Below are 9,706 nucleotides of genomic sequence, written 5' to 3'. Positions count from 1 at the left end.
AGTCTTTTTCCTTTCTTAATAACTACCCTTGGATATTTTTATGGGCATGTACACAGTTTGCTCCAAAGCCAAATATACATTTTCTTCAGACCAATCAATTTTCACTAGTATTCCATCAATGGAGTGACCAACCTGGGAGCTCTGGCTTAGATGACATAATGTTCATGACCAGCCTCTATGAATGATTTACTCTTCTCTATCTGTGCTCCTGCAGTGGATCCATCCCCATGATGGCACCACCACAGTGTGTTACTATTATAAGGTTATCTATCTGCTTTTCCCAGTGGACTGTTAGCTTCTCAAGGGCAGGAACCATCTCTCCTTCATCTGTGAATTTCCTGAGCCCACCCATGGCCAAGGGTATAGTAGGTGCTCACGTTCATATTTACTCACCCCATCGTTGACTCATTGCGGTTGCTCCTATTGTCTCACTCAGATTTGTTGCTTGCCCTGTGAGGAGCGGACTCTGCAGAAATCCTGTCCAGAAAGCAATCTGATGTGCTAGTCAGAGCAGCTCACCTGTTGGCTGACTAGTATGAATGTGATGTGACAATCATGCAGCCCAAAGGCCTGGCTTTGTTCACAGGCACAGAACTGTCTTCTGAGTCATGCTCATCCAGCAGTTGCCTGAGTCTTAGTCCAGGGATGGAGAAGACCCAACTCTCCTGCAGTTTCTTTTGAGATTTCAGCTGTTGTTTTCAACTCCTGACCTCAGCTTTCTCTGGGGAGTCTTCGAATTTGGCTCAATCCATTGGAGATGAGATTGTGGAGGCAGATACCCTTGGGAAGGGAGAGATTGTCCTTTGGGAGTCTGTATTTAATCCAAGGTGAGATTATGAGTTCTCAGCTGTAGGCCAGCCTACCAGGCCAACCTGAGATCTTTCTCAGGCCAGAGGTATAATGGACTGTGGAAATGTAACTTGTCACCATGGAGTAGACAAACTCTGTCTGGAACAAAGTCCTAAGACAAAGGAATAGGAGAGGCAATAAATTGCTTATTTTTCATTTGAGAGAATAGAAAGAAACATCTTAGATTTAGCAAAGGAGAATGCCATTCAATGATTCTATTTGGAAAAATGTCCTTTGCATTTGAAAGTTGATGTTGGGCATCCATGAGCCTTAAAACTTTGGGATCTTTAAAATTCAGATACTTGTTTTTTGCCCCCTCTTCATCCTAATCTTTGTATCCATTAGGAAGGTCGTTAAACCAAGGCTCATCCCCTGGCTTGCATATGCTTGAATTGCTCCATTATACTTTTTCCAGAAAATTTCAACCAGGAATCTATAGATTCTACAGCTTCTATAGATTCACAGATTCTATAGATACCTGGTTGAAATTTTCTGGAAAAGTATAAGGGGGAAAAGGAAGAAGAGATTAGAATCTTCTAGCTTTATTTTATTAAATTTGAGGTCCAGTTACTTGGAAATGAAAAGATCATTTCTTTGCTTAGTATTTTTGTCCTTTTTGTGTGTAACCAGAGGGCAGAAACAACTCTGGTTATTTCTGGTGACCCCTCAATAGACCACCTCACCCCTAACGTATACTCCACCCCCAAGCCTCAGCACCACTGTCTTGATTGCTTGAACTGTTGCAATTTCCAGAGGTCATTTGTGGGTTTGAAGATAGCACTTCCCTTCATCCTGCATGCCACTACAATGGGAACCCCTTTACCTGTTCCCCAGCGTATGTACGTGTTGATTGCTGACTTGAGGGTGTGGTTACAGGCTCTTTACAGGTCTTGGGTAGTGGAGTGGTCAGTGATTTTCTCAAATGGCCCTCTGGCAGAAATTTCTCATTTATTTTGAACAATTCATGATACCGTTCCTGAGATATTTTCTTATTTTAAAAGTAGGCTTGGTCGTTTTAACAGAAATTTGGGGATGAAGAAGATTAAATCTATTAGAACTCAACAAAGTTCAATTTCAACCACCCTGGATGAGACAGGATGGGAAAGAATGGTATACTGTGATGAGGCTGGTTGTTTTGATGACCATAATGTTGCTTTCTACATTTTCCAAAGCATTTCCATACACGTTATTTCACTTGATTTTTGTAACAGATTTGAATAGGAAAAGTAGCAATGATTACATAAAAACATGCTCAAAAAAGTTTAGTAACGTACCCAAAAGCAGAAGACTTGTGACCCTCCTGGATCTTTTGTCTACTAAGACTTTATTCACTGAAGCTATAATAGGTATACCATCCTTTGGATACCATCCTCTCTATTTTTGTAATGCTAACAAGTACATGTAATGATATTTCCTTATTGTTTTTCTTTAAACTGACTTATTTTATAACTTAAATAAATTTAACAAGAAAAATTCATAGCTTGACAGTAAATAAAAATTTAATGTCACTTTGTAAAACTGGAAAGTAACCACAAAAATAAAAACAGTGAGAATGAAGCAGTGCCCTTACACTTTAGCTAGGTATTGACTATCATTGAAGTCTCTGATCCTAAGTCCTGTTCTGTCTTTCTTGTCACTGAATTCTTTGATCCTAAGTTCCTTCTCTCTTTCTTAAAAATAAAAAATTTAGCTCTCCGGGCAAGATGGCGGGGGGTGAGGCTGGTGTGACTTTAGGGCAGCCGCACCTTTCTCGGCAAGATCTCGCCATTTTGGATGTTTCCAAGTTGACGCCACTTTCACATGAAGTTATCAGCAGACAAGCCACAATTAGTATAGGTACAATTGGTCATGTAGCTCATGGGAAATCTACAGTTGTAAAAGCTATTTCTGGAGTCCACGCTGTCCGTTTCAAAAATGAACTGGAAAGAAATATTACAATCAAACTTGGCTATGCTAATGCTAAGATTTATAAACTTGATGACCCAAGTTGTCCTCGGCCAGAATGTTGTAGATCTTGTGGAAGTAGCACACCTGATGAGTCGTACAGACATTCCAGGGACCAAAGGGAACTTCAAATTAGTCAGGAATGTTTCCTTTGTTGACTGTCCTGGCCATGATATTCTGATGGCTACTATGCTGAACGGGGCCGCAGTGATGGATGCCGCTCTTCTGTTGATAGCGGGTAACGAGACTTGTCCTCAGACTCAGACATCTGAACACTTGGCTGCTATAGAAATCATGAAACTGAAGCATATTTTGATTCTACAAAATAAAATTGATTTGGTAAAAGAAAGCCAGGCTAAAGAACAGTATGAACAGATCCTTGCATTTGTTCAAGGTACAGTAGCAGAAGGCGCTCCTATTATCCCAATTTCTGCTCAGCTAAAATACAATATTGAAGTTGTCTGTGAGTACATAGTAAAGAACATTCCAGTACCCCCAAGAGACTTTACTTCAGAACCCAGACTAATTGTTATTAGATCCTTTGATGTCAACAAACCTGGCTGTGAAGTTGATGACCTTAAGGGGGGTGTAGCTGGTGGTAGTATTCTAAAAGGAGTATTAAAGGTGGGCCAGGAGATAGAAGTCAGACCTGGTATTGTTTCCAAAGACAGTGAAGGAAAACTCATGTGTAAACCTATCTTTTCCAAAATTGTATCGCTTTTGCAGAGCATAATGATCTTCAGTATGCTGCCCCAGGAGGTCTTATTGGAGTTGGAACAAAAATTGACCCCACTTTGTGCCGAGCTGACAGAATGGTGGGGCAAGTACTTGGTGCAGTTGGAGCTTTACCTGAGATCTTCACAGAATTGGAAATTTCCTATTTCCTGCTTAGAAGGCTTCTAGGTGTTCGCACCGAAGGAGACAAGAAAGCAGCGAAAGTACAAAAGCTGTCTAAGAATGAAGTGCTTATGGTGAATATAGGATCCCTGTCGACAGAGGAAGAGTTAGTGCAGTCAAGGCTGATTTGGGTAAAATCGTCTTGACTAATCCTGTGTGCACAGAAGTAGGAGAAAAGATTGCACTTAGCCGAAGAGTTGAGAAACACTGGTGTTTAGTTGGTTGGGGTCGAACAAGAAGCGGAGTGACAAGCCGACAGTAGATGATGACTGAAGAGTTAACGAACAGATCTGAATGAAGCTGGAATTTCTCTTAACAATCTAGGGGTATATGATGATGACTGAAGAGTTAACTAACAGGTCTGAATGAAGCTGGAATTTCTCTTAACAATCTAGGGGTATATGATGATGACTGAAGAGTTAACTAACAGATCTGAATGAAGCTGGAATTTCTCTTAACAATCTAGGGGTATATTTTCAGAACAATAGTGGGAAAGTAATTTCACAGCTCATTACCTTAGTAGTAGCTGTAAGATTATTCTCATTTTTTGGTGATGAAAATTTAACCTCTAGTACTGAAATAGAGTCTACAATAAATGTAGAAATTAGCATCAAAAAAAAAAATAAATAAATAAAAAATTTGACATGTTTTTAGAGAGATGCTGAAGTCGTATGGCATCAAACCGAATCTTTCTCCTTTATATCACCATCAGGACTGAAACAGAATTGGAAAAGGAATAATTGTTCCAACATGCAAATCAGTGTTATTTAATATTGTATCCATGTAGATTTCTCTCACACATAATTTAAGAAATTTTAAGTTGTTAACCACCCTGTGAGAAACACTGCAGAATACCACTGTTATATTATTAAGGAGTAAATGTGGACTATATATTTGGGCAGTTCTGGTAGGCTACGTGGAAATCAATAACAATTGTGCTAATTGAATTCCATAAATCAGTATTACTATTCATCCATTCAGTGTCGTCTAATGAGCACCTACTATGTGCTAACCATACAAAGATGAAGACAGTCTCATCCCTGAAGCAAGTTTGTGGTCTTATTTTCATTAGCAATCATATGAATCTTTAAGTTGTCCATTATGAGGAAGAAAATCAGCCGTGAGTCAAGGAAGGCTTCCCAGTGTGGTGATATGTGAGCTGTGTATTGAAGGATAAGGGTTTGTCTGCTGTAGATCCCCCAGAAGGACTGTAACTTCTACAAAGAAACAATGATAGGAAAGGACAAGGTTATCTTGAGAAGTAAGTAGCTTCTTGTTTGAGTAAAGTATAGAGCTGAAAGGGTAAAAGGATAATGGGGGAGGGAGTTGTCAGAAAAGGAGGCAGAAATGGTAGACACAACCCAGTCTGAGAAGACTTTCGTGTGCCTTGTCAAGGTGTTCGGACTAGTCCTGTAGACAGTAAGGAGCCATCCAGATTAAGTAAGCAGGGGAATGACATGCTCGGATATACATTTTAGAGAGGTCAGTTTGGTAACAGTGAGGAGAGATGAGAAAGGAGAGAGTAAGATGTCAACACAGATGTCTTCTTGGAATGCCAATATCAGCTTAAGTTATTCCATGCAAATTCTATTCATTAGCTCCCCTTGCTCATGTAAAGAGCTTTGGCAGCCACGCTTTGGCCAGAAGGGATGATGGTCTGAATGGAAAGTCTTTGCTTTGACCTTGGCAGGATTGTCCCTGGGATTTTTACTCGTGTAGAACTGCTTCATGAAAGTGGGCCAGCCCATGTGGGCTGTTTAAAGGGCAACTTAGCAAAAAACAATATTCGTTTCACAACCAAGAAATTATTTTGAAGTTTAGCCTCCTTTTGACTTGGAACAACATGAGTGATTAGGGACTGAGTATGTATATTATTATTAATGCTGTTGCAGTTCCCTCAACTCCCTGATGTACACATAAGGTGGGAATCTATGTAGCGTGACAGGACAAGGAGAGTTTCAAGATAATCTAGTCCACTTTCTTGGGAATCTGAGACATGGCACAGGTCCGTAATCACAGTAGATGCTCAGTAAAGGAGCCATAGGTCGTCTGCATTCGTTGCACTGTTTTCCATATGCATTTCACAGTGTGAGTTAACTATTTAATTTTTCTTTGTATTATTCCTTTCTGTCTATAAAGAAATATAATTTTAACCAAAAAGATTGAAAAATAAACTCTCTGGTGGTGAGGATAACATGACACACTGTGAACTGGGCACTCAGCCAGAATTTAAGTCTTTTCTAGGCCGATCCCTGTGCATGTCACCTGGGACAAGTCGCTTGGCCTGTCAGAGACTCACTTCCCCTATCAGTAAAACGAACTCTTAGGCCATCCAGATGGACAGATGGCTTTCCTTTAACGTGCCATCTTCAGGGGTGTGTTAGTGATTGCCCAAGTGATGGTTCTCAACCTCACAAGGAGTCTTGTCAGACGCTTTTTTATTAGTCATCATACCCCGTGTGATTTTAGTGTCCCAGATATGCCACATATCTCTTTATGTACTGCAACCCTTTGAAAGGATACATGTATACAGTACCATTGTAATATCAATTTCTTTTTCATCTTCCTAGAACTAAGTTTGGGCCCTGGGCTTCATGTGGATTTGGGTGCTCTACTGTCTGGTTGAGAATGCTTGGCTTCGAGGGAGTCTGCTGAGAGGCATTGTGAGGCCATTGTCAAGTTAGCTGAAAGTAATTATTGTTTTTAATAATTAATGTATTGGATGTTGATTAGGTGTATATATAACTCTCAAATAAAAGAACCTCAATTTAGTAGTCATAAGCAGATAGCCATATCTGTGTAACAGTTATTTGTAATCCTTAATATTTCCTGGATAATTAAGATGTTGTTCTAAGACATGCCCACATGCCGTTGTAGTTCATTAGAAATTATTCAGTTGTGTTCTTGAAAATTTCTCAGGATTAGTTTTGGAGGCAAAAGTATCAGATGATTTGGTGACACTTGTAGTGGCTCTTTTAAAGTGTGCCCCTGAGCTTGATTGAGTGGGGACTCTTTATAATGAGAATGTGTGGGAAGAAACCCTGTGCTTTTCTGTTGGATAATTTGTTGTATTCAAATCCTACTTGGAGTCAGGAATTACGATGATGGGGATGGAGAGATTATCCACTCTTAAGAAGCTTATAGCTTAAGGGAGGCTATCAGCAGAAGTAACTCCTACCACCTATAAAACTGTAAAATGAGGTCACATTTCTTTAAAAACTGTTGCTATTGGCTTGAGTCGTTGTCAGCTTTGATGGCCAACCTGTATCTTACTTGCTGTGTTCTCAGCTGGTTCTTACAGTTCCTCTGGATACTGGCTTATGTGTGTAAATAAATAGATCCCTAGTGTAGACCTACTGGGGCTTCCCAGGTGGCACTAGTGATAAACAGCCTGTGTGCCAATGCAGGAGACTTAAGAGAGAAACGCAGGGAAGATTGGGAAGATCCCCTGGAGGAGGGCATGGAAACCTACTCAGTATTCCTGCCAGGGGAATCCTATGGACAGTGGAGCCTTGTAGGCTACAGTCCATGCGGTCGCAAAGAGTTGGACACGACTGAAGCGACTTAGCACACACTCACACATGTAGACCCATTATGAAACCCTTTGCCATGCTGTGGCGTTTCTCTTGTTGCCAGTCACTGCTCCACTGGGTATTGGCATCCTCAGTTGGTTACATTTCCTCTTTATCATTTCATTTAAATATAGAGCAAGTTCTTAATTTATCACCACATACTTGAGCCTAGATGATAAATTTAGAACACAACTCTGTTGGATGTTAAGGCTTATAGGAGGTAAGTACAAGCAGTAAATATTCTAGAACTGCTATTTCCAGTGTCTGTTTTCAAGGACTATAGGTCCAGACTCATTCTCCCAAGGCCTCTGAATGGTCATTCCCCATCCCAGCTATTTCAAAGAAACCATTTTACTTTATGGGAGTCTCAGTGACCTACAGTCACCTATATCCCTTTCACCAGAGTTTAGACATCAGTTTATGAAGGTCCAGAGAAAAAGAAGAGTTTTATTCTTTCCCCTTGTCATTGACCAGTCTTGCAGCCTAAGTCCTCGTTTGTTATCCTTCTCTTGAGAATAATATACAGCAAGGACACCCCTTCTTTTCAGATGAAATTCTGCCCCTGGGCCTATGATCTCCAAAATACCATCACATCAGAATGCAATATTTCATCATCATTTCACAAAGCCTAGGTTGTTGTTCATCTTAAATAACATCTTATTATAGTTCAAAATGACATAAACATAGCCAATCTAATCTCAACCTCAGCTTAATGTAAAAACAGAGTCTTTCCCATTTTTCTTGTAGTTTTTCAGATCTGTACTTCCAATCTAATGTGTAAAAATTCTAGAAAACACACACACGGTTCCCCAAGAACAAGCAATGATATACAATCATAGAAAAGATGAAAACTAAAGGAATTTTTTTTCTCTAAAGAAGCTACAAAGTCTACAAAGATGCAGCTATGCTAAAAGAAACATCTGACATATATATTAAAGAGAATTCTTTACTTCTCTGTATAAACATTTACATTAAGATTAATGGTTACTTCATTTTTCCTCAAATATATATTGCTTTACATCTGGGTAATTAAAGGCCACACTGGATTCATTTTCCAAGAACAAAGGACAAAGGATAATATGACCCAAAGGTAAATTTAATTCTTTAGTTCCTAGAGGATAATAACTACTGAGAACTTTGAGACAGTTTTGTTTTTTCAGCATTAAGACCTATTTAAAAAAGTCTTAGCATCCAGTTGAGTGAGAGCAACCTGCTACCTTAGAGCAGGTGTTGGAAAACATCTTCTGTAAAGGGACAGATAGCAAATATTTTAGATTTTCAGGTCATATAGTCTCTGTCACAACTACTCAGTACTGCCACTAAGTCTCATGGTGGCCACAGAGAGACATAAAGAAATGAAATGATCATGGCTGTGTGCTACTAAAGCTTCACTTCCGTCAGTCAGTTCAGTCTCTCAGTCATGTCCGACTCCTTGGGACCTCATGGACTGCTGCACGCCAGGCTTCTCTGTCCATCACCAACTCCTGGAGCTTCCTCAAATTCAAGTGCATTGATTCAGTGATGCCATCCAACCATCTCATCCTCTGTCGTCCCTTTCTCCTCCGGCCTTTGATCTTTCCCAGCATCAGGGTCTTTTCCAGTGAGTCAGTTCTTTGCATCAGGTGGCCAAAGGATTGGAGTTTCAGCTTCAGCATCAGTCTTTCCAATGAATATTCAGGACTGATCTCTTTTAGAATTGACTGGTTGGATCTCCTCGCTGTCCAAGGGACTCTCAAGAGTCTTCTCCAACACCAAAGTTCAAAAGCATCAATTCTTCTGCACTCAGCTTTCTTTATAGTCCAACTCTCAAATCCATACATGACTACTGGAAAAACCATACCTTTGACTAGACAGACTTGGTAAAGTAATGTCTTTGCTTTTTAATATGCTGTTTAGGTTGGTCATAACATTTCTTCCAAGGACCAAGTGTCTTAATTTCATGGCTGCAGTCACCATCTGCAGTAATTTTGGAGCCCATGAAAATAAAGTCTGTCACTGTTTCCATTATTTCCCCATCTATTTGCCATAAAGTGATGGGACTGGATGCCATGATCTTAGTTTTCTGAATGTTGAGTTTTAAGCCAACTTTTTCACTTTCCTTTTTCACTTTCATCAAGAGGCTCTTTAGTTCTTCACTTTCTGCCATAAGTGTGGTGTCATCTGCATATCTCAGGTTATTGATATTTCTCCCAGCAATCTTGATTCCAGCTTGTGCTTCATCCAGCCTGGCATTTTGCATGATATACTCTGCATATAAGTTAAATAATCAGGGTGACAGTATACAGCCTTGATGTACTCCTTTCCCGATTTGGAACCAGTCTGTTGTTCCATGTCCAGTTCTAACTGTTGCTTCTTGACCTGCATACAGGTTTCTCAGGAGGCATGTCAGGTGGTCTGGTATTCCCATCTCTTGAATAATTTTCCTGTTTGTTGTGATCCACACA

At 40.0% G+C, this 9,706-nt stretch overlaps 1 pseudogene; it reads left to right on the top strand.

Annotated features, from left to right (window-relative positions):
* The first annotated feature begins 2,538 nt into the window (after nucleotides 1-2,538).
* On the top strand, nucleotides 2,539-3,978 carry LOC783421 (eukaryotic translation initiation factor 2 subunit 3-like; annotated as a pseudogene).
* The last annotated feature ends 5,728 nt before the right edge of the window (nucleotides 3,979-9,706 follow it).

Source organism: Bos taurus, chromosome 8, assembly GCF_002263795.3.
Source record: "Bos taurus isolate L1 Dominette 01449 registration number 42190680 breed Hereford chromosome 8, ARS-UCD2.0, whole genome shotgun sequence".
Lineage (NCBI taxonomy): Eukaryota > Metazoa > Chordata > Mammalia > Artiodactyla > Bovidae > Bos > Bos taurus.
This window is presented reverse-complemented; position numbering and strand designations above follow the sequence as displayed.